The sequence below is a fragment of the Cupressus sempervirens genome, chromosome 6, assembly GCF_028749045.1.
Source record: "Cupressus sempervirens isolate cs-2001-9-10 chromosome 6, ASM2874904v1, whole genome shotgun sequence".
NCBI lineage: Eukaryota > Viridiplantae > Streptophyta > Pinopsida > Cupressales > Cupressaceae > Cupressus > Cupressus sempervirens.
The window spans coordinates 623,378,725-623,401,729 of NC_143123.1; the positions used below are offsets into that span (position 1 = coordinate 623,378,725).

The following is a 23,005-nucleotide window of genomic DNA, read 5'->3' on the forward strand; positions in this document are numbered from 1 at the left end:
GAAACTTATGGAATCTGCACCTCTAGACGCATTTGTTGTTGCTCTTTAGTCATTATGTCCTTGTCTAGTTCATCATATAGTTTTTCTACCTATGGTGGAGGAGAAGGGGGAATGGTTTCATTTTTAGTAGGTTATGCCCTTGACATGGTTTGGTAGTCATTCCCCTTAGGTTTCTCCACTACCTCTTCCATCCTTATTTCTCCCTCCTTTAATATGTCAACCTTCTTTTTCCCTTAGGTACATCCTTTACAAGATACCCCCTTATATTTTTGTATATGTCTTTACTGTGGGTTTCTCAGTTGGCAAGGTCCCTTGTTCATTAATCCTCTTCAAATTCATCCAAGCCCCAATCTTTCTCCAAGTTCTTCTCCTGATCAATATATTTTTCAATATGTATTGGATTATTAGGAATGAGGGAGGATTTTGTATTTGGTTATTTCTTCTTTGTTGCTTTGTTTTATTCATTCTGTATCGAATTTTCCTTATGAGAGCAACCTCTTATTCTTGATAATATTCCTCTTCAATAATGGACCTCGTATAGAGAGAAGGTGTGACACTACTTCTCTTCTATTGGTATAACTTCCCCTTCTTTTCTTTAGGGGTAGCGAAAACCATGTAATTTTATTTCTTCTTTATTTTAGGTTTCTTTGGACTTGTCTCTTCCTTCTCTAGTTGTTGCCATTTGATAGAGGCTTTCCATTTCTTTGCCTTGATTGTGTTATCTCCCTATCCACACTTATAAGAAATATACCTATCATATCATTATACCATATTTAAATTTATGATGTAGCTACCCCCCATGTTGTGATGGCTACCTTCTTGCCTTCACCCTTGTCTAGCATAGTAAGATATACCAATTATGGTCTCTACAACATGGATCCATCTTAAAAGGTTTGGTGATCTAATTCCAAGTGAGTGTCTAAATATGCCTAGTTGTATGCTATGTTGCAAGTCTATTAGGAAAGTAAGACACTAAGAGGTGGGCGAGGGGGATCAAGATATATAAAACTTTAACCTTCTAAAGAATTATCAAATTGATATCTTTCACCACTAACCCTTATCTTGACTGTAAGAAATGATAAGATTGAGCAAGGAACGAGAAACAATCCAAGTAAGTTAAGTGTGAAATAATGTTACCATAAGATAAGCAAAATCCAAGAGCATACACCAAGATGGTTCAACAATGGAGAAAAGGATTTATAAGGGGAAAGCAAAGAAAACCCCTTGTGAGTATTATGAATGAAGGCAAATGCCTAGAGAAGAGAGAGAGAGTGTTGGAGCAAAATAGCTCAATACAATAACATCAAAGTGATAAGAGTGAAGAAGAAAGAAGGAGGAGCATCTCTTATATAGAGATGAGAAAGGAGTTGCATTTGTAACTCCCATTTCTATGAATGCCACATTCATAATAGGTGTATGCAAAGTGTCACAATCCTCTTAAGGAGGATAAACTAAATAAAGGAATAAAAAAGAGTTGTCTTTACATGTGGAATAAAGGACAAACAATGACATGTCCTCCACATGTATACAATAGGACAAACTACATTTAGGGATCCTTGGAATATCCCAATTAATACATCCAAGGAAAGATTAACCTTTCTAACACCCCCCCTTAATCTTTACTTGGGGAGTTTACATCAACGGGTTGTAAACCCAAATTTTTACAATGGAACTGAAATCTCTCTTTAGAAAGTGGTTTGGTTAAAATATCAGCCACTTGATCTTCTCCTTTACAATAAAGAAGAGTAATTTGCTTGTCTTCAACTTGTTCTCAAATGAAGTGATGTTGAAGTGAAATATGTTTGGTTCGTGCATGATAAACTGGATTCTTTGCCAAGGCAATAACACTTTGATTGTCACAATGTATAGGGGTAGGTGATTGTTGAGGTAGACCCAAATCTTCAAGAAGTCTTCTAATCCATAAAGCTTCCTTAGCTGCATTGGTACAACCTTTGTATTCAGCTTCAGTTGAGCAAAGGGAAATAGAGTGTTCTTTTTTGCTTTTCCAAGAAATTGCACCTGAACCAACAAAGAAACAATAACCACAAGTGGATTTCCCATCATTGGGATCTCCACCTAGATCGGAATCAGTATAGGCATGTAAAATAAATTCAAAATTTGCATCATAAAATAATCCCATATTAATAGTTCCTTTAATGTACCTTAAGATTCATTTAGCAACTTTAAAATGAGTTTGTTGAGGTTTAGACATAAATCGAGAAACTAAACCAACACTATAAGCAATATCAGGTCTAGTAAGAGTTAAATAATTTAAACTTCCTACCAATTGTCTATACAAAGTTTCATCAACAAAAGGAGTATTCATATCAGCCAGTAATTTAGTTCCTAGTTCACATGGAATTGAAACATGGTTAGAGTCATTCATCTTAAATTTTTCTAAAAGATCATAAACATACTTGCTTTGAGAAAGAAAGATACCCTTAGGAGTTTGGAAAATTTGCATACCTAAGAAGTAATGTAAGATACCTAAATCAGTCATCTGAAATTTCTGTTTAAGTTGAAACTTGATATCAGAAATCAAAGCATCTGAACTAGAAGTGAGAATTAGATCATCTACATAAACAATAACAATGATAATATCATCGTTAGTATGTTTAATATACAAATTAGGATCATTCTTACTTCTAGCAAAACCTTGAGAAATAAAGAAAGAATTAATTTTAGAATACCATTCTCTAGGTGATTGTTTAAGACCATAAATAGATTTGTTCAATTTGCAAACCAAAATTTCACTACCTTTCTTAACAAATCCAGGAGGTTGAGCCATATAGATTTCTTCATGTAAATCACCATTTAAGAAGGCACTTTTAACATCCATTTGATGAATGGGCCAATTCATTTTAGATGCTAAAGCAATAACTAATTTGATAGTAGGCATTTTAGCAACAAGAGCAAAAGTTTCATTATAGTCCAATCCTTCAATTTGTGAAAAACCTCTAGCAACTAGTCTAGCCTTAAATTTACTAATTTCATTATTAGTATTCAATTTTGTTTTGTATAACCAGTTACATGAAACTATATTCTTGCCATGAGGTAACTTGACTAAGTCCCAAGTTTGATTAGCAATTAAAGAATCATATTCCTCTTGCATGGCTTTCTGCCAATGAGGTTGAGAGTTAGCTTGATCAAAGGACTTAGGATCATTAGAATTCATAATAGTAGTCATCAAAGCATAATTACAATAATTAATCCTTCTATGTTTAATTCCACCAAATCTAGAAATGTAGTCATCACCTTCATTGATTAAGTTTTGAGCCCATTTAGGTTTACGTTTAGTTGCAATAGAATTATCACTAGAGGAAGAATCATTAGTAATAAAAGCATCATTAGTAGCTACTTGAATATCATGACTTGTAGGAGCAGAAATAATAGGTGGAACTTGAGTTGAAGGGTTAAGAGGAGGAGTAGGGTTAAGAGAAGGAGGTTGGTCCTCCACCAGCACAATTTTAGTGCTACTGAATTCTGCATCATGTGTAGCAGAACAGTCATGGACTCCATTTTCTGCAATACAAACATCTCTAGCAACTTGAACTTTGTTAGTAGTGGAATCATAAACACGATAACCCTTAGTGTTTTCATCATAACCAAAAAACATATAAGGAGATGACTTAGCATCTAATTTATGCCTTTTCTGTTTAGGAGTATGAACATAAGCAATAGATCCAAAAATCCGCAAATGTTGTAAATTAGGTTTCCTACCAGACCAAGCCTCTTCTGGAGTAATAACCTTGAGAGCTTTGGTAGGAGTCCTATTAAGAATATAAGTTGCACAAAACATGGCTTCAGCCCAAAATTTATAATGTAGATTCTTAGCATGTAACACGCTTCTAGCCATTTCAACAATGGTCCGATGCTTTCTTTCCGCCACACCAATTTGTTGTGGTGTATAAGGAATAGTAAGCTCGTGTTTAATTCCACATGATTTCAAATAAGAGTGAAAATCATTATTCACATATTCCTTTCCATTATCTGTTCTAAGAATTTTAAGTTTAAAACCAGATTGCCTCTCAACATATAACTAAAATTCAATGAATATATCAAGAACTTGATCCTTGCTATGCAAAAAATAGATCCAAGTTCATCTAGAAAAATCATCAACAAAGGTAAGTGCATACCAAGAACCTTGGATGGAGTTATTCTCCATGGGGCCCAATAGGTCACTATGGACAAGATGCAACTTATGAGTTGCCCACCATGATTTTACACTTGGAAAGGGCTCCCTATGCATCTTACCACTCATACAGCCTGTACAGGAAATCTTAGAAGGAATAATGTGAGGCAAGCCATCAACCATATTATGTTTTTGCATGAAAGTAATATAATCTGAATTTAAATGGCCAAGTCTTTCATGCCATATATTGAAATCAATAGAAGTATGTAACGAATATCGTGAACTAGAAAATTCATGGAATTTAAACAAATTTTCATTATCCATTTTAGCATGAGCAATCACTTTTTGAGCTTGAGGATCTATGACATAACATGTATCTTTGTAGAATTCAACTTTATAGTCCTGACATAACAGTGAAACAGAAAGCAAATTAGTTTTCAAATCAGGTACATATAATACATCATGCAATTTACCATTAGGAATAGTTACATCACCTAAACCTTCAACTTTACAAGTCTGATTATTAGCTAACTGAATAGGAATGTTAGCAATATCAGGTTGTAGAGAATCAAAAATTTCTTTATGAGAAGTTACATGTTGTGATGCACCACTGTCAACAATCCATTCTAAAGGTCTACAAAGATTAAAGCTACAAGTAAAAGCATGATGAGAATAAGAACCAGTAGAGTTACCTTTTTTATGATTTGATTTTTAATTATTATTACTATTGTTCATAGGTTTTTTATCATTTTGCTTTTTAAAACAGTTATTGACAATATGACCATCTTTGCCACAATACGAACAATGAGGTTTGGAATTGGAATGATTCCTTTGATTATTAGTATTACGATTGTTATTATGATGATTGTTATTATTATTATATTTCACATGAAATGTATTGTTGGAATTATTTGAATTAGTATTATATTGTTTGTTGTTATTATTATTATTATTGGAACGAAAATTATTATTTGAATTTCGAGACACAAATGCATGTTCAGTTGATTTAAGAGTACCAAACTGAATTAGCTTAGCTTCTTCCTGTCTTAATAAAGTTTGAAAAATAACATAAGTTAACTGAGAAGTTAAAGTAGGAATAGCAAACTGTGCATGAATATTACTTATAAACTGTTGAAATTGTCTAGGAAGACACTTTTTAAGAATAAGATGAATTAAACGAATGTCCTCTAATTGAACACGTAAGGCAATAATTTGGCTTTTAAGAGAATCAAATTTTAATAGAAATTCATCCATACTCTTAAAATCTGCATACCTGAGATCTTCAAGTTGATCCTGCAACTGTATTTTGCGGTATTCATCTCCACTGTCATACTTGGTTTGCAAGATGGACCATGCATCATGAGCTTTAGAACAGTGAGCAATTAACACATATAAATTTGGAATAATGGAACTACCAATTAAACCTAAAGCTTCTTCATTTTTAGATTTCCAAGTATCTTTTTCGTCTTGGGTAGCCGCTGAACCAGGTTCAAGAGAGGGATCAGTGGCTATTTCGAAGAGGTGTTTAAAACGAAAAATGAATGAGATATGAGTTTTCCAGGAATGATAATTAGAATAACTAAGTTTTATTTCTGGAATTAAGGTTGACATTTTTATGAATAAAAATGCCCCCCCTAATAGAAATATGACTTATACGTTAACTTGAAAACGTGATAATGGAACTGAACAAACAATAATAATAATCCTGCAACAAAACGTTAGTACAAGGATAAACTTGGAAAAGAATCCTGCAGAAGCGTTATTAGGATGATAATAGCCTCAAAAGACAACGAATCTAATTCTCTATATTTAGGATGCCTATATGCCAAATAAAAACAATGATTAAATGCAACACAATTGCATGCAAGAGGGAAACGAAATTCAAACGCTTCTAATGATAAAAATAGCATCCAAAACGTTTAAGATGCAACACTTGGAACAAAGTTAAAAAATGAATCTTCAGAAAAAATAATAATGAAAGTGACACGTATCAAAAAGCATCACATGCATCAACTCAGGAATGCTAAAAATAAACAATATTCCTTAACAAAACTAAGAAACTGAAACAACCTAAAAAAAAATGCCTTTTTTGAAAAAAAACGTCTTCTTTGGCCACCCACAATCAAACAAACATAATGCTAACAATAGACAGCATGTCAAATGTCTGTGCACGTAAGCGTAGCACTGAAACTTAACCCAAACAAACCTTTTGATATTAGTAAAACAAGCTGGCTCGGTGTGCACATGAGCAGGTACGAACTGGCTTCGTTGATTGCTCCTCTGTTGTCTGAGCTATTGAAGGGTTGACGAGTTGATCTTTGAGCAGCGAATGCACAACACAGGGTTAGATGAGTTGAACTTGAAGAATATTGACAAGGGGGTAGGTTTCACATATAATCTGGTACGAGAAATGCTGTAAAATAAATTCTTGAGGCCGCTTTTTCGCTTAACGCCTCCTCTTCTTGCGAGACGCCTGATTGAAGGCTTTGTAATGCCCGTCAATCTCACTGCCAGATCTCAAGATGCAGCCGCTCGTTGCCTACGCGAAGTGCGCTGCGGGATTGATCATTTTCAATAGCAGCAAAAGGCGTCGATAGATTGCAGATAGAGAGGCAAGAACGCGTAATCGATATACTTATTGTAACGACATGAAGAACATGCGTTATTTGTACAGTGGAAGATGTATAAATTAGAAGGAATGATTCCTCTTCACAATGCAGAAACCCTAATCGCGTACGCAGCTAGCAGAAGGCGCTCAAGGATTCTTACGGGAGAGTTTCTTTTAAAAGTAAAAAGAATAAGATCTTATTTAGAAACAACAATCGATTTAAGTTAAGATACTAAAAAAAACTTAATGAAGTGAGGGAAAGTATTGGAATATATTTTTTAAAAATCTCATAGATGTTCTTTCTAAAAGAGATAAATTTTTAGAATAAAGTTTTAAATTTTAAAGAAAATATATTGTATATTTCAAAAGAGATAATGATTAAAATATAAGTTAAATTTTAAAAGAACTATAAAGAGGTTTAATGAACCTTTTGTATGTAGGATTAAAAAGTAACACTTAGGGTATTTAAGAATCCCCTACAATAATAATATTAGAGAAATAATTTTTTTAAAAGGAAATGCACAACTTTATAATAAATGAGTAATATGAAGTAATATTTCTTGTTTTGGCGGCTCGCCTTCCAAAACAAGAAAAAAAATTTGAAATTTTTATAGAAAAAACCTTTGGCGGAAAGCCTTCCAAAGAGGGTTAGTAAGCAATGATAAAAAAAATACACTAAAATTTGCACACAAAGGATGTTAGAATGAGCAGAAAATTGCAACACAAACTTCTTCTCTCAATGACGTTTCCAAATAAGGTGTGCTCCAATAAATGGCAACCTTCAACACAAAACTTAAAACAAGGATTAGATAGCCAAGCTCTGATACCATGTAAGAAATGATAAGATTGATCAAGGAACGAGAAACAATCCAAGTAAGTTAAGTGTGAAATAATGTTACCATAAGATAAGCAAAATCCAAGAGCATACACCAAGATGGTTCAACAATGGAGACAAGGATTTATAAGGGGAAAGCAAAGAAAACCCCTTGTGAGTATTATGAATGAAGGCAAATGCCTAGAGAAGAGAGAGAGAGTGTTGGAGCAAAATAGCTCAATACAATAACATCAAAGTGATGAGAGTGAAGAAGAAAGAAGGAGGAGCATCTCTTATATAGAGATGAGAAAGGAGTTGCATTTGTAACTCCCATTTCTATGAATGCCACATTCATAATAGGTGTGTGCAAAGTGTCACAATCCTCTTAAGGAGGATAAACTAAATAAAGGAATAAAAAAGAGTTGTCCTTACATGTGGAATAAAGGACAAACAATGACATGTCCTCCACATGTATACAATAGGACAAACTACATTTAGGGATCCTTGGAATATCCCAATTAATACATCCAAGGAAAGATTAACCTTTCTAACATTGACAATATCACAAAGCACATAAACATATATTGCAATGATGTATCAGATCTAATCTACTGATCACAACCATAAACATGAAAGTAAATGATCAACACATAACTCAAAGATTTGGTTACCCAGAAACCCTCCACGGTGAAGGTAAAATTGGAGTGGGGATGAGACCCACAAATCTTCACTACTATAGCAACAAAGTTTTACTATTAGGGCTAAAATTTTCATCACTTTTGATGGTCTATCCTATGAAGGGTTTACCCTACTAATAGCTTACAAGACTTATTTAGTCTACCTTGGTTAAAGGATTTAAAACTTACAACAAAGCAAGCACTTTGTTAAGAGATTTACATAGGCTTGTTAGAACCACTCTATTAAGAGATTTACCCTAATTCACTCTACTAAAATGTATCAGTACTTGATCCTTCAATTAACATTGTAATGCTTGATTATAGATCTCCTCTTTCCACTGTTTGATCCATCTCTGATATGATATAACTTTGTTCTGCACTTCACTGTTGTACTTAGCCACTCTTCCTTGTATCACCTTCAAAATTTGCTTAAAGCATCTGAACTTCACTTCTCACACATATAGTGTGACCATGCTAAAATTAGTGTTTGGATTCTCCTTATATAACAATTAGATAAGGTTCTAGATCAAGATCAATGATCCAAATTTCTCCCTTTTGCCACTTCAAGCTTCTATTTTTTAAATTGGTTAAACACCTTGCATAGGGATTAATGATCCATCTCAAAATGCATAATCAACTCCTTAAATTACTCCTCAATCATTAAAACATACAATAAGTCAACCAAAAATTATTTACCTTAGTGGTTGTGCAATTCTAAAAAAAAATATCAAAACTAGTTCACTCGACACATGAACACTCTAACACTCAATCATGACTAATCTTCATGTTGTCCCTCAGCTTCTGAATGCTTAGCACTAATTGTATAACATGACATGAACTGACTCTATGTTTCTTGACACAAACTAACTTTTTTGGAAATACAAATGGGAAATGTATACTTCTAAGGGGGGGTGAATCAAAAGTACAAATATTTAACCAATAAAACTTTTAACTTGCATGCATTAACATATTAAGATAACATGTAAAGTAAATGGATCCACATAAACAATTGACACCAGATATGATTACCCAAAAACCCTCTAATGAGAAGATAAAACTGGGTTGGGGATGACACCCACAATTCTTCACTATTGTAGCAATAAAGTTCACCTTTTAAGGTTACATAGTTTGACCATTTTCATGATCTGCCCTATGGAAGGCCTGCCGTATTAAAGGCTTATGAAGGATTGTTAGATCCCATCCTGTTAAAGGATTTTAATACCCTATTAAAATTGTGCCTGGCTAAAGGACTTTAGAATACTCACTTGGAATGTCACCCTGTTAAAGGATTTTACAATGACTATTAAGTCAACCTTAGTCCAAAGGATTTCACCCTGCTGATATAGTTGTTAGAAAGTAATAGTAGAATGTTTGATCTGATACACTTACAACTTTTCCTTGTTGATTTCAGATCACAATTCTATCCATGTTGATCCTCTTGATTTGTTGTAACAATGTTGTATAGTTTCTCCTCTATTCTGTAAACTAATTATGCAATTCTTTCACACTTCTAAGTCACCTTGAAACTGATTTTGATCAATTCACCCCTTTCATTTCCTTCAAATCTTTGCTAGCATCACTTCCTCATTCATATTCACTCATACATTCTTGAATTATGGGGCTTCATCTCCCTTTAAAAAGACTTTAGTGGCATAGAGTTAGGTATGAATCTACAATTGAGATTCATTCATTTTTCTAGGTCAATTCCTTCCATTTTTCTAATTGGTTGCATGTTGATCGCATAGGAAATCCAAATAGATTTGATCTTATCTTCAAAGCTTCAAAATCTATCCATAAGTTAGCTCAAAAATGGTTTACATAGTTGTTTGTGCCATCACAAACAACAAGATCCATTATGTGTTACTTGGTACTTGAACTTGCTCAACATCAACTATTCACTTGACACTTGAACTGCTCGGCACATGAGTGACTCGACACTCATTGCAACTCGACATCTATACATATTATTCTTGGCATGTATTACTAGCTTGGCATGAACTTAGTAAATATCTTAAGTGTGTTGACACTCAATTGTCAAAACCAATATGAGATCAACAATCTCCCCCTTTAACATGAGTGGCAAAAACACTTAGCTATACATGATGAATCTAATCTCCCTTGAGTATAATACATTCATAGTTTGGCATATATACAAAACTTCAAAATTGTTCAAAATTTTGCAATGGACTATATACCTCAAAATTTTGTAACTGCTCCTAAGTTAATGTGTCTTTTTTGTATCCAAAATTTCTTAGAGTGGATTTGCCTCTTGTTGATACTCTTTGTCTTCAATCATTCTGATACTCTTTATCTGATATGCCTTGTTTCTACTTTTCTATTGTTTACTCCCCCTTTGTTTGCTCTTCTCTCTATTTACTTTTATCTCCCCTTTCACATGTCTTCCCCTTGCATATTTTTCTCCCCCTCGCTTTTATTTCCTCCTTACATTTATCTCCCCCTTTTTGACACTTATGTCAAAGGGTCTATACACTAATTGTGTATTTAGCCTGAAAATTCTTGTTAACTTTCATTATAATCTTTAGAGCAACATCCCAGTTGTCTATTGTAACATCTAAGGATTTGATTTGGATGGTTGTCTTTGATGAAAGGTGAACTAATCCGTCCAAAGTTGAAATATTAGGATCTTTCTTTAGCACTGTTTCAGCATAGGCTAGTTCCTTTTGTAGTATTTCCATGTGAAGGGTTAGGGAAGCTTGAATGAGGACTAGCTTGGCTCTTGTGTTAGCCTCTTCTGCTATTAATACAACTAGTTCCTTTTGTGTGTGAAGCACTATATGGAAATGCTTCTCACTCTAAGCTGGGCTTGTGGCAATTGTATGCCCGATATCTTTAGGCTTCTTTCTAGACTTAGAATCCCCTGGCTCATTTCTTGTGTAAAGAGTGTGGGATCACACAATTTTGTGTATAGTGAGAATATATTCTCAAGTACCTTCTTCACTTTTTCAATCTTTGTAGCCAATTCCACTTGTGATAGTGTTATTTCACTTGATATCTTCTCATTAACTTTACCTTGGAATTTCTTTTTAGACCATTCCATGAGTTTTGCATTGGTATCCTGGTCCTCATTTGTCACCTGTTCAACAATCTTTGACAATTGTTCTAATATAGGCTTGGTTTCATCAGGTGTTTGCAAGCTGAAGGCATCTAAGAAGATGTCTTTTATCTCATGAAGTGCTTGCCTTTGCTTATACTCTTTCCTAAGTATTTCTTCTTTCTTCTTTCTCTCTAATACCTCTTGCATTATGCTGATCTATTCTAAGGACATGGTTGCATAGTCATATTTTGGTATAACTATTTCTTCATCTAGTGTTGGGTCTCCATAGTGAAGTACCCTTGCAACCTTTGTTGAGCTCGAGCTTGGTGCAAAAATTTGAAGTGGCATTGCATAAGTGCTAAGCTCTTGAAGGACTTTGGTAGGAGTGCCAATTGTTGGTAAATTAACCAATGTTTGTATGGCTTCCTACTCCTTTTCCTTGGGTATGTCCTTATCTTCATCATATTTTCCCTAATAAATTATGATCAATTAAGGTATAACTTGTGTTTGTGCTTTAGGTATAGAATCCTCTGTCTGTCCTACTTGATCATTTATAGGCTCTTTTGTAGTCTAAGTTTGTTGTTCAATCATAACAACTTTTATTGTGGTGTCAACCTTTGCTGATGTATCCTCTGATGTTTGCACTAGAGGTTGACCACTAGTAGCTATAGGGATGATAGAAGGTGGTTCTTGTGTATTCACCTTATCCCTAGTTATGTTAGTTACAACTTTCTGTAGCTCATCCACACTGACCAATACTGGATTGTCACACAATTTAGCTTGTAATATGGATTGGTCAAGGATCTTCTTCAAATCCTTTGTAGTTAATGCATTAATTTTCTGAGGTGATTTATCAGGAACATCTTTCACTTTTATTATGTCTGTAGGTGTGTTTGTGTCATTTGGGGGGCTTGATGCTGGCAATTGTGTGTCTTGCACACTTTGTTTTGTTTGCTGCTCCTCAGTTATTGCCATTTCATCATTTTTCTATTGTGCCTCCTCCACTATATTATCTCCCTTTTCTTTCTTAGTTTCTCCCTACTTATCATCATCCTCATCTTATCCATTATTCCTTCCCTCAAACGGATCCTCTTCTCCTTCCTTGATAGTAGTCAAGCCATATATAAACTTCTGCATTTGAGCGGATTTCTTTACAACATCTTCAATCTTGTTTTATAGAATGTTGAAGGCTCTATATTTCGGTGCAAATTTTCTACCATGTTTCTTATTTGCCTTTGTGATTTGCCCTTTTGAAAATTTTGGCATCACTTGTGCCAATGTAGATTCTCTAATAACTTTTTCTATATTTAGGCAATAGTGCCATTTATTCTCAACAATTGAATACAAATCTTTGGGCATTGTGTTATCAAATTCAAGAGGTGTGTTCTTGAATTTTGCCATCATGGCATACACTGATTCTTCTAACATTTTCTGGTCTTCTCTACCAAGTTTATTAAATTCAATATTTTTTAATCCTATTAAATCTACATTATCCCTAACATTGTCACAAATGTTTTCAAGATTAGATTTGGGAGCATGACTTACCACTTTGAACTGGCTTGTGTCTTCTAACTCGATCCTTTCATCATTAGTCTCTAGTTGTGTAATATATTTTCTTCTTAGTTTCTTTTGCATAGGACCTTGTTGTTTAATAGCCTTTTTCTTTTCCTTTACTTGCTCCTTAGCCTTTTGAGTGGTGGCCCTTGCGCTGGCTCTAGTAGCTGGAGAAGCAGGCATTGCAGGGCTTGGTTTAGCTGCTTTCTTTCCCTTTAGGCATGTTGTAAGTCGTGTTTTAGCCTTCCTCTTCTTTGGTTCTTGTTTGGCTGGTGCTTCCCTGGCTTGTTCCTCCTCAACACCTTCTTCTTCTGCATCTTCACCCATGCCTTGGGTCTATGCAAGAGGTTCTTGACCTTGTTCTTCTTCTTCTTCTTCTTCGTTATCATCATCTTCATCTTCAATACCTTCTCCAAATTTGGCTTTCAGATTCCTCACCATTTTGTCTTTCTTTTTCAAGGTTGAGGCCATTTTCAACTCCATTTCAACCTTTGATTTGACAACATCATAATTACCAAAAATTTTAGTTGCCTTATCAACTTGTTTTGCAAGAAGTGCAGTGATGGCTTTCATAACCTAGAGGCCTTAACCATCTCACTCTAGATACTATAGCCTGGATGAAGGTGTAGTCAATGTCTACTAGAAAAAAAATATCATTGTAGTATTTCTCCATGAGGAAAATAGGAATTCTCAGCCTCTGTTTCATTGACTACTTGAAATCTTCAAAGTAACTAGTCATTATTGACTCAAAATTATCTCCCATTTGTTCAATGGACTCATTTATTTGCATAGCAACTGACCTATTAGTCTTACATCCTACTCTACCAAAAGATGGGAATTTATTTTGAACATAGAAAAATATGCATATTAGTATGGAACCAAACTTACATTGAGCAATTTTAGACTTCCTTATTGCTCCTAAGTTCTCCATTATTTGTTGCAACTGTAGTTCTGCAAGATCATTAGTATGATCTTTCTTGACTATCTTGTATCCTACATCAATTGCTATACAAGGAACACTATTCAGTTTGCTTGACTAATAGAATTTGTGTGATATGACTCTAATAACAAATTCAAGAATTGGATCTTTAATAGTCTCAATAGTCATTCCTCTCTTGTTCCACTTTACTCTTCTATTTCTCTCTATCACCTCTTTAGAGTCACTTCTTAAAGTCTTAGGCTGATCTAGGGTTGGGTATCCTATATAAAAGTTTGAGGGGTCCACCTTCTAGCCATAGACATTCGTCATGTATTCTACTTAGAACACTCTTGATCCACTCAGTTTTGAAGACAGTTGAAAAATCTAGGGCATGGGTTAAGCCCTTCCTCTCTACAATCTTGAATTCTTCCTTTAACACTCCATCTTTGCATAACCTATTGTACGCCTGTATAATTTCCATGTCTGTAATTCCTCCTACCTTGCAGTTATAGCATTTTCTCACATCTTGAACCATAACAACCTTAGGCAAAATAATTAATAATGCATGTGCTGGGTCATTCTTGTATGCAACTTCTGGTATGGCCCTAAAGTTTGGTTGTTTTACTTCATTACTAACTAATTGAACTTCAAATGGTTCCTTCTCCTTTGGATTCTTAGAATTTGAGGCCATTATGCAAGCTAGGGTTTTATAAATATGAAACTGCGTAGCTCGGCAGATGAAGAATACCTTGAAATCGATGATTTGACGCTCAATCTTCACTTTGATTCGTGCAAATGCTTTGTTCTTGCTTGAAAATTGATTCTTCACTCTGCTCGCTCTTGCTTTATGTTTGTAATGATGAAAAATATGTAGAATTCTCCCTTATACCCTTTCAAAATATAGCATTTATTGCATAGTACATGTATAGCTTTAAACTCGGCTTCTATGTATTTTTTGTTTCACTCGATATCCATTGGTTTTTCCATCACTCAATAGCTACAAGAATTATCCTTACTCAACACCAATAGAAATTTCCCTCATTTGGTGCTACAACTAACTTGGCTTCAACTGGCTTTGGTTGACAGTTCGACACATACTAGTGCTTTATTCGACAATTGAAGAGGACTTTTCACACTTGACAGTAAGATGAAAACTTAAAGATTTAACCATAGATTACATATTATATTGCATCTCTCTTCATGCTAATATATCTATTTCAACACTATCTTCTTTTGGAACTGACATATGATGAAACATTTTAAATATCAATCCCACATACCTCCTTTTGCTTAGTTTGACAAGATGTGACCACTTGACCTATTAGGTGAAGTGATCCCTTCATTTGATGTGCTACATCCATCTTGCTTCCTCCATGTTTTTTTCGTCTCTCCTCTGATGTGCTCAATATCTACCTTGCATTTTCCTTTGTTGAACTCGAAGTTAGGTGCCTTTGTCCTTGTTGGGCACTGTTTGTTGATATGGCTAGTCTTCAAACATCTAAAGCATGTATTTTGACTCAACCATCTATTGTAGTTACTACTGAAGTGTGTCCTTATGCAATTCTTAGGGATGTGTCCATACTCTTGACAATAATGACAACTATGTCTTGTATTGTAATCCTAGTTATAGGAATTTTCATAGCTTCTTCCCTTTGTTAGCTTGTTTGATGACCACGTGGATTTGGATCTGCATTCAAAAGCTTTATGTCCAAACTTCTGACAATTACAGTAGTGTCCTTCAAATTTTGGTGCATGCATGGTTTTGGTTCTGCATTCATGTGCCTGATGACCTTATTTGTTGCACTCGTGACAATGAGTCATGTTCTTTGGTTTAGCATTCTGACTAGCATTCTTATTCCTACAAACATTAGTTGTATGTCCTTTCTTTTTGTAATGATGACAAGTAGGTTTATAATTCTTAACTTTATTGTTTCTTTCCTTAGTAGCTTTGGATGATTCTCCTTCTTCAGTTCTTATGTAGCCTAATCCTGATTTGTCTTTACTAGATCTAGGGGATTTCAGTAGTTGCTCAAAGTACTTGATGGCTTCATTTGGCTTGTTGAAACTTTCAACAAAGTCCTTTTCTCTTTTTAGGTCATTCTACAATTGTTCATTCTGCAACTTTAATGTAGTTATCTCAATGTCCTTGACATTCAACTCATGATGGACATTCATCATTTGGCTTAGGGTGTCCAATTGCATGTTTGAGATCCTAGATAGCTCTACTGATTTTTCTTCCAATCTATTTGCCAATTTTTTTTTGTCTTCTTCAATCATGGCCTTGTCTTCTATAGCTTTCTTCTTTTGCTTAGTCACCTCACATAGCAATATAGCTTGTGATTCTTGTTCCAACTTGAGATTTCTGATCTCCTCAGCTTGTGCTCTATTCTTGTCCATGAGATCTACAATTGCTGCATCAAATTCACAGGAGTTACCATCTACAAATAACTTTGTGGTGTCAATCTCTTTGTATTGTGTGTCATTTTCTACCATATCAATCTCTTTCCTTCTCTTTAGTGAACTTCTCAAGGCATCTCTGGCTTCATTCAATTGTTGTAGTAAGAGATGAATCTCAATCTCCTAATTTTCAATGGTCTTTCCCAACTTGTAAACTTCCATCTCAAGATCTTTTCTCCAAGCTGTAAGGCTTCTCTTGATGAGAACTTAGCTCTAATACCAATTATTGGAAATACAAATGCGAAACGTATACTTCTTAGGTGGGGGGGGGGGTGAATCAGAAGTACAAATCTTTAACTAATAAAACTTTTAACTTTTAAAATAATGCATGCATTAACATATTGAAATAACATGTAAAGTAAATGCATCCACATAAACACTTGACATCAGATATGATTACCCAGAAACCCTCCAATGAGAAGGTAAAATTGGGGTGAGGATGACACCCACAATTCTTTACTACTGCAACAATAAAATTTACCTTTTAAGGTTACTTAGTTTGACCATTTTCATGATCTGCCCTGTTAAAGGCTTACAAAGGATTGTTAGATCCCACCCTATTAAAAGATTTTAACACCTTGTTAAAAGTGCACCTGGCTAAAGGACTTTAGAACACTCAGTTGGAACATCACCCTGTTAAAGGATTTTATAATGATTGTTAAGTCAACCTTAGTCCAAAGGATTTCACCCTGTTGATATAGTTGTTAGAAAGTAATAGTAGAATGTTTGATCTGATATACTTACAACTCTTCCTTGCTGATTTTAGATTGCAATTCTATCCATCTTGATCCTCTTGATCTGTTGTAGCAATGTTGTGTAGTTTCTCCTCTATTCTGCAAATTGATTCGGTAATTCTTTCACCCTTCTAAGTCACCTTGAAACTAATTCTGATCAATTCACCCCTTTCATTTCCTTCAAATATTTGCTAGCATCACTTCCTCATTCATATTCACTCATACATTCTTGAATTATGGGGCTTCGTCTCCCTTTAAAAAGACTTTGGTGGCTTAGGGTTAGGTATGAATCTACGATTGAGATTCATTCATTTTTCTAGGTCAATTCCTTCCATTTTTCTAATTGGTTGCATGTTGATCGGATAGGAAATCCAAATAGATTTGATCTTATCTTCAAAGCTTCGAGATCTATATAGAAGTCAGCTCAAAAATGGTTTACATAGTTGTTTGTGCCATCACAAACAACTAGATCCATTATGTGTTACTCAACACTTGATAATACTGATGCTCGACACTTACTATAATTTTGTCTTGCTCAGCATCAACTATTCACTCGACACTTGAATTGCTCAGCACATGAGTGACTCGACACTCATTGCAACTCAACATCTATACATATTATGCTCAACATGTGTTACTAGTTCGACATGAACTTAGTAAATATCTTAAGTGTGTTGACACTCAATTGTCAAAACCAATTTGAGATCAATAAACTTTTGTCTTATCCAATATGTACAAGAGCACTCAGTGACCATTGAATTGCTTGACCTTAACTAAAGTATGAAAAATTATAAATATATTTCTCAACCTTTAATGGATAGCTTGGTCATAGTGATGACCAACCAACTCTTCCAAATAAATGACTAAGTGTTTGGCACTATTAGACAACAAACTATAGGGATCAACAATCTTCCCCTTTGACATTAGTGGTAAAAACACTATCATGATTCAACATTACATCTCAAAACAGAAAAATAGTACTCCTCCTTAGATTATGATTCAACCTTCATCAAGACTTCAATATGTACAACATACATGACTTTGACATTCTCTACTTGCAAAAATGTTCAAAGAATAATACATGTACATTTCTGTATTCATATCCCCATCCTAACATATTTTCCCTCATACATATATAATTTCCCCTTATTTGTGTCACTTATGGCCGCTGGGCTGTAGGGGTTAAACCATATTTGTCCAAAAAATGGTTTATGTAGATGGAGTATCATGGCTAGTGCATGATCTCAACTATTTCTAATTGTTTCTAGAAATTAAATCATGATCTGTAGTGTGGCTGCTAGATCAATTAAACTTTCAGCCATTAAGAGATTTAGATATCTTTGTGCAACCTCCTTTTCTATTATAAACTCTCTCTACATAACCTCTAAATCAGGTAACAACATTGTTTGAATAGAGACAAGTTTATCTCTTATTCTACCATCATTTACCACTATCTCGGCTAATCTCCCTTGGGCAAAAGTTAATTTATTGAAATAATTTAAACTTAGAACTTGGGTCCATGTTCAAAGAATGTATTGATTCTTTCAAATCTAATCATTGTCTATCAATAAAACCTTAATTATCCTTTGTAAATAATTTGACATCGCACAACTTTTTGTACAAAGAAAGAATATTCTTTACAACATCTTCAACAATATTTATTAGACTTGACAATTGTACTTGCCTTACTTCAATTTGAGTAGAGACTTTTTCAATGTCTTTCTTATCAATTTTTTTGGAACTCCACTCCATCAACTTTTCATTTGCATCTATATCATCTTGATTTAACTTCTCCACAATATGAACCAATTGAGCTATAACATGAGCATTCTTATCTAGGTTTTCCACATCAAATGCTTCAACAAAAATGTCCTTAATCTCCTGTAGTACTTGCCTTTATTGTATCTCTCTCCCCATTTCTTCTTGTTTAGTTTCTCTTACCGAAAAATCTTGTAAAATTTGCATTTGTTCAAATCTCAAGTTCTTGTGTTGAATTTGGTTATGACAATGACTTCATCTAAGGTTACTAGCTTTCCAGGTGACCTTGTTTTCTTCTTCAATAATTTCTTCTTCAATAATTTCTTCTTTGGAGTGTTGTTGTTTGGTAATGCTAGCTAAAGTGAGTGTGGTGAAACATCAAGACTCGATCTTTTTGAATCTTTTTCTCCACTAGCATCCATGATTGCTAAGACTGGGTTGTTTTGAGTCACAATCACCTATTTTTCAACCGTACCACTTTCTTTAGCCTTAGATTATGTAGAGAGTCCTGCACTCAGTCATATATTTGGTTTGTCTTACTTCTGACCCTGTAACCCAATCACGGTAATTTTATTTGCTCTGTCTCCTTATTTGCCTCTATAAGAGGTCTTGAGATTGGTTTTTGTTCTTCACCAATAGTAGAATTATATACTTGTGCATTCCATCCTATCAACCTAACCCTTTGTGGTCTAATAAGCCCTAGTAGGCTCTTCACCTTTCTTTTCTTCAACTACCAACCCACTTTCTTCCTTGACATATATGACCAAATCCATTTGTTCCATTCATTTCAATGGGTCATTGAAGTCAACAGTAACAGTAAGTGTTTCGGTAATTGTTATAATTACCTATTTCTCCATTCCTTTCTCTCCAATCTTAGAATATTATTTAATTTTCACTAACACATGATTGGATGTATCAATAAAAGTGTCCTTGATAGATTTTGGAGCTTAGTATCCTTGTTCTAACTTGGTAGATACTATCTTTTCTAGCTTAGTTGACACTGGAGTAATGTCAGGAGTTTTATCCTCAATGGTGACTATCTCTATCTATTTTTCCTTGTCTTGAGCCATCCTCTATAGTCTCTAAAAACTATTCAACATCACTATAAATATCCTATGTATTATCCAACTCTTTTTTCTCGTCTTCTTTTTCCTCTTCCTTTGTAGTTGGTGCTGACAATCCAAAAACTTTCTTCCACACCAACTTACTTTCTTGAACTACTTCCTCAATTTTGTTTCTCAAAATTTTATAAGCTCTTTTCTTGGGTACAAATTACTTTGCACAATCTCTTAAGGCTATATACATATGTGTCTTTCCTAAATCTAACATAGTTTGGGCTAGAGTTGTTTCCCTTAGTTGTCTCTTACTAGAAAATGCCCAATTCCATTTAGAATCCATTTTATTATACAACTCCTATGGCAGTTTTTTACCTAATTCCATGAGAGTATAATTAAAATTTACCATCATATCCAACACTGCTTGTTCTCCCTTTTCTTTATCTCCTTTATCTAAAGAATTATATTTACATGCTTAAATCTAGAAATTCCTCCGAAATTTTGAATATTTTTACATACATTGTCTATATCCTGTGGAGCCTGCCTGGGCACAATCTAAAATTTGCTTAGATCATCAAATTTTGTTCTTTCTCCTTCATTATCCTCTTCATTATTAGGCTTTATGATCAAGTTCTTCCTTGGTCTCTTCTTTTGACCTTGGTTAGTCTCTTTAGCCTTTAGTTTCCTTTTCTTAGGAGTTTTTCCATTTTTCGCTTGGTGATCTTTATTTACAATTCCTTTCTTAGGCTTGATAGTTATAGGAAATGTTGCCTTTGATCCTTGTCTGGTGACTCTTCTGTGCATGAAGGAGGGAGGAGTAACCACTTTCTTCAAACTCCTCTTGACCTTAGGATCAACAATTTTTATCTTTTCTTTTTTGGTTCTTGAGGCTTGACAAGCATTCTCCTTCAACATCTCACTCTCTTGGTTTCCCCCTTTACCTTCAGTGATTTGTAGGGGTGCCTCACCGAGTTTGATTCATCATCTTTACTCTATTGGTCTTCCCCTTCACCTTCAGTAATTTGTGGGAGTGCCTCACCAAGTTTTCCTTCTAAATCTTAAATTATTTTCTTTATTTTTTGGTCCATCTTTGGAACCTTTGTCTACATCTTCATCTTTATCTTTGTAGTTTCATATGTGTCAAATGGCTTGGAATTCTTCTAACAGTAAAGCTATCACTACTACAAACACTTCATCAACATTGACTTCATATTGCATTGGTCTCAACCATGCAACCCTTTGCATAATTTCTCGAGCATAGGTGTAGTCAGTGTCCACCATGAAATAAATGTGATTATAATAATGATCCAATATTGACTTAGGAATTCTCATCTTGCTATTCATTTTCTCTTGAATTCATCAAAATAACCATCCAAAATTGTTTCAAAATTCTCACCTAATTGCTCAATGTAACCATTAATCTGCTCAGTTACATGCCTAGTTTTATCCCATACTACTTCAATAATGGTAGTAAATGGCCTTTCTACATAAAAGAATATGCACAACAAAAGTGAGTGAAACTTGCATGAAGTATTCTTTACTTTTCTTATCACTTTGAGATTCTTTGCTAGTTGAATCAACTGCAACTTAGCCAAATCATAACTATGGTCCTTCTTGACAATTTTTGTAACCCACATCAACAACTATGTAGGGTACAATATTTAGTTGGCTTGACTGAAAGAATTTATGAGCAATTACTTGACTACAAACTCCACAACAACATCATCAATACCATTAATTGACATCCCTCTAGCATTCCATTTGGCCTTTGTAAGTTCCTCAATTACATTCTTGGCTGAACATCTCACAATCTTCACTTGGTCTTGTAGACACCTAAATCTAATTACATTACTAGGTAATCTAATTTAGTCATCTTCTAGGATATTATTGACTAAATATTTTATATTCAATTAATTAATTGTCATCCCCTAGTTAATTAATTAATTTATTTAACTATAGTCCAATTGATAAAATCAAATGATAACCCAAAATCAATTTATCAATTAAATCCTCATTCCTTTATTAAATTAAATAAATGCAAAATTCTGTTTAATTTAATCCCACATCCAACTTCTATTAAATAAAGCATTTAATAAATTAATCCCAAATCTCTAACCATCCCTAAACCCTATCGTTACCCTAAGCCAACCCATTCACCCATACCAACCTCAATTAGCCAAGTAACTAACCCATCCCATCAATGCTAAGCCACTTACCACCTAACCCCCTCCTAAAAATTTGCACAACTTATAGTAAGGGTTAAGACCTTCTAACCCAAGCCAAGGTCAAAAGTCTCCCTTATCCTCTCACATTTATATCCAAGAGCATTAATGACTCTTACACGCCATAAATCCCTCTAACATCCTTCTTCTACACTCCTCCTCCCTCATAATTCCCTTTGACTCTCCATTTTAACCACTCAATCCACTTGTGACACTTGTCACAAGGCTAGGACTTTAAAGAAGCACAATCCATGTGCTCTCCCTTCCTTTCATCCTAGCCCTTCCTCACCTTTTCTCCATCCTCATATCTTGACCCTCCATCTCATCACCCCTTAGCCTATAAATTGAGCCCTTCCCCTCTCACAATTCATATCAAATTTCAAGCAAACTTATAATACTCCATTAACTACCATAGCACACAACCATTTTACATCCTCACCATGTTAAAATCCATACACCTCCATTGTTGAATCCTTCATCCACCTTCATGCTTGACCAAAAAATCACCAAGTAAAGCTTGAAGAACGCTTGAGCACACATCCATCCATATTTAGGCACATCAATGTCATCACAGGTCACACTTGAGGAGCTTACCATTCTTGGTTTACCTGCCTCAACAGTGTTTCCTTCATCTCATCATAAGTGTAGCTAATTTACTTAGTTTGTGAATGCTAATCTAATTAGTAATGTTATTTGCACACTATTTAATATCTTTACACAAAGTGTATCTAATGAATGTAAAGTCAACATTTCTGAATGGAGAACTTGAAGAAGTTTGCATTGAGCATGCTAAATGATTTCCTTTGATAGAAGAAAAGGACATGGTATGCAGATTGAAAAAAGAATTATACAGTCTAATGAAAGCACCTAGAACCTGATATGCGAGGTTAGATAAGTATTTAATAAAGTTGAAATTTACTAAAGGTACAGTAGACAGTAATCTATATTAGAAATAAATTGAGAGTGGATAGTTAATCATTGTGATATTTGTGGATGACATAATCTTTGGTGGTAATGATG

General features: G+C 34.4%; 1 long non-coding RNA gene across 1 annotated transcript; it reads right to left on the reverse strand.

The window, feature by feature from the left end:
* Nucleotides 1-1,487: 1,487 nt before the first annotated feature.
* LOC149553772 (uncharacterized) lies at nt 1,488-4,248 on the reverse strand. The gene is made up of 2 exons (XR_016353424.1): nt 4,144-4,248; nt 1,488-2,019 (listed from the first exon to the last, which is right to left on the reverse strand). It is a non-coding gene; the product is annotated as an uncharacterized LOC149553772 (long non-coding RNA).
* Nucleotides 4,249-23,005: the final 18,757 nt, after the last annotated feature.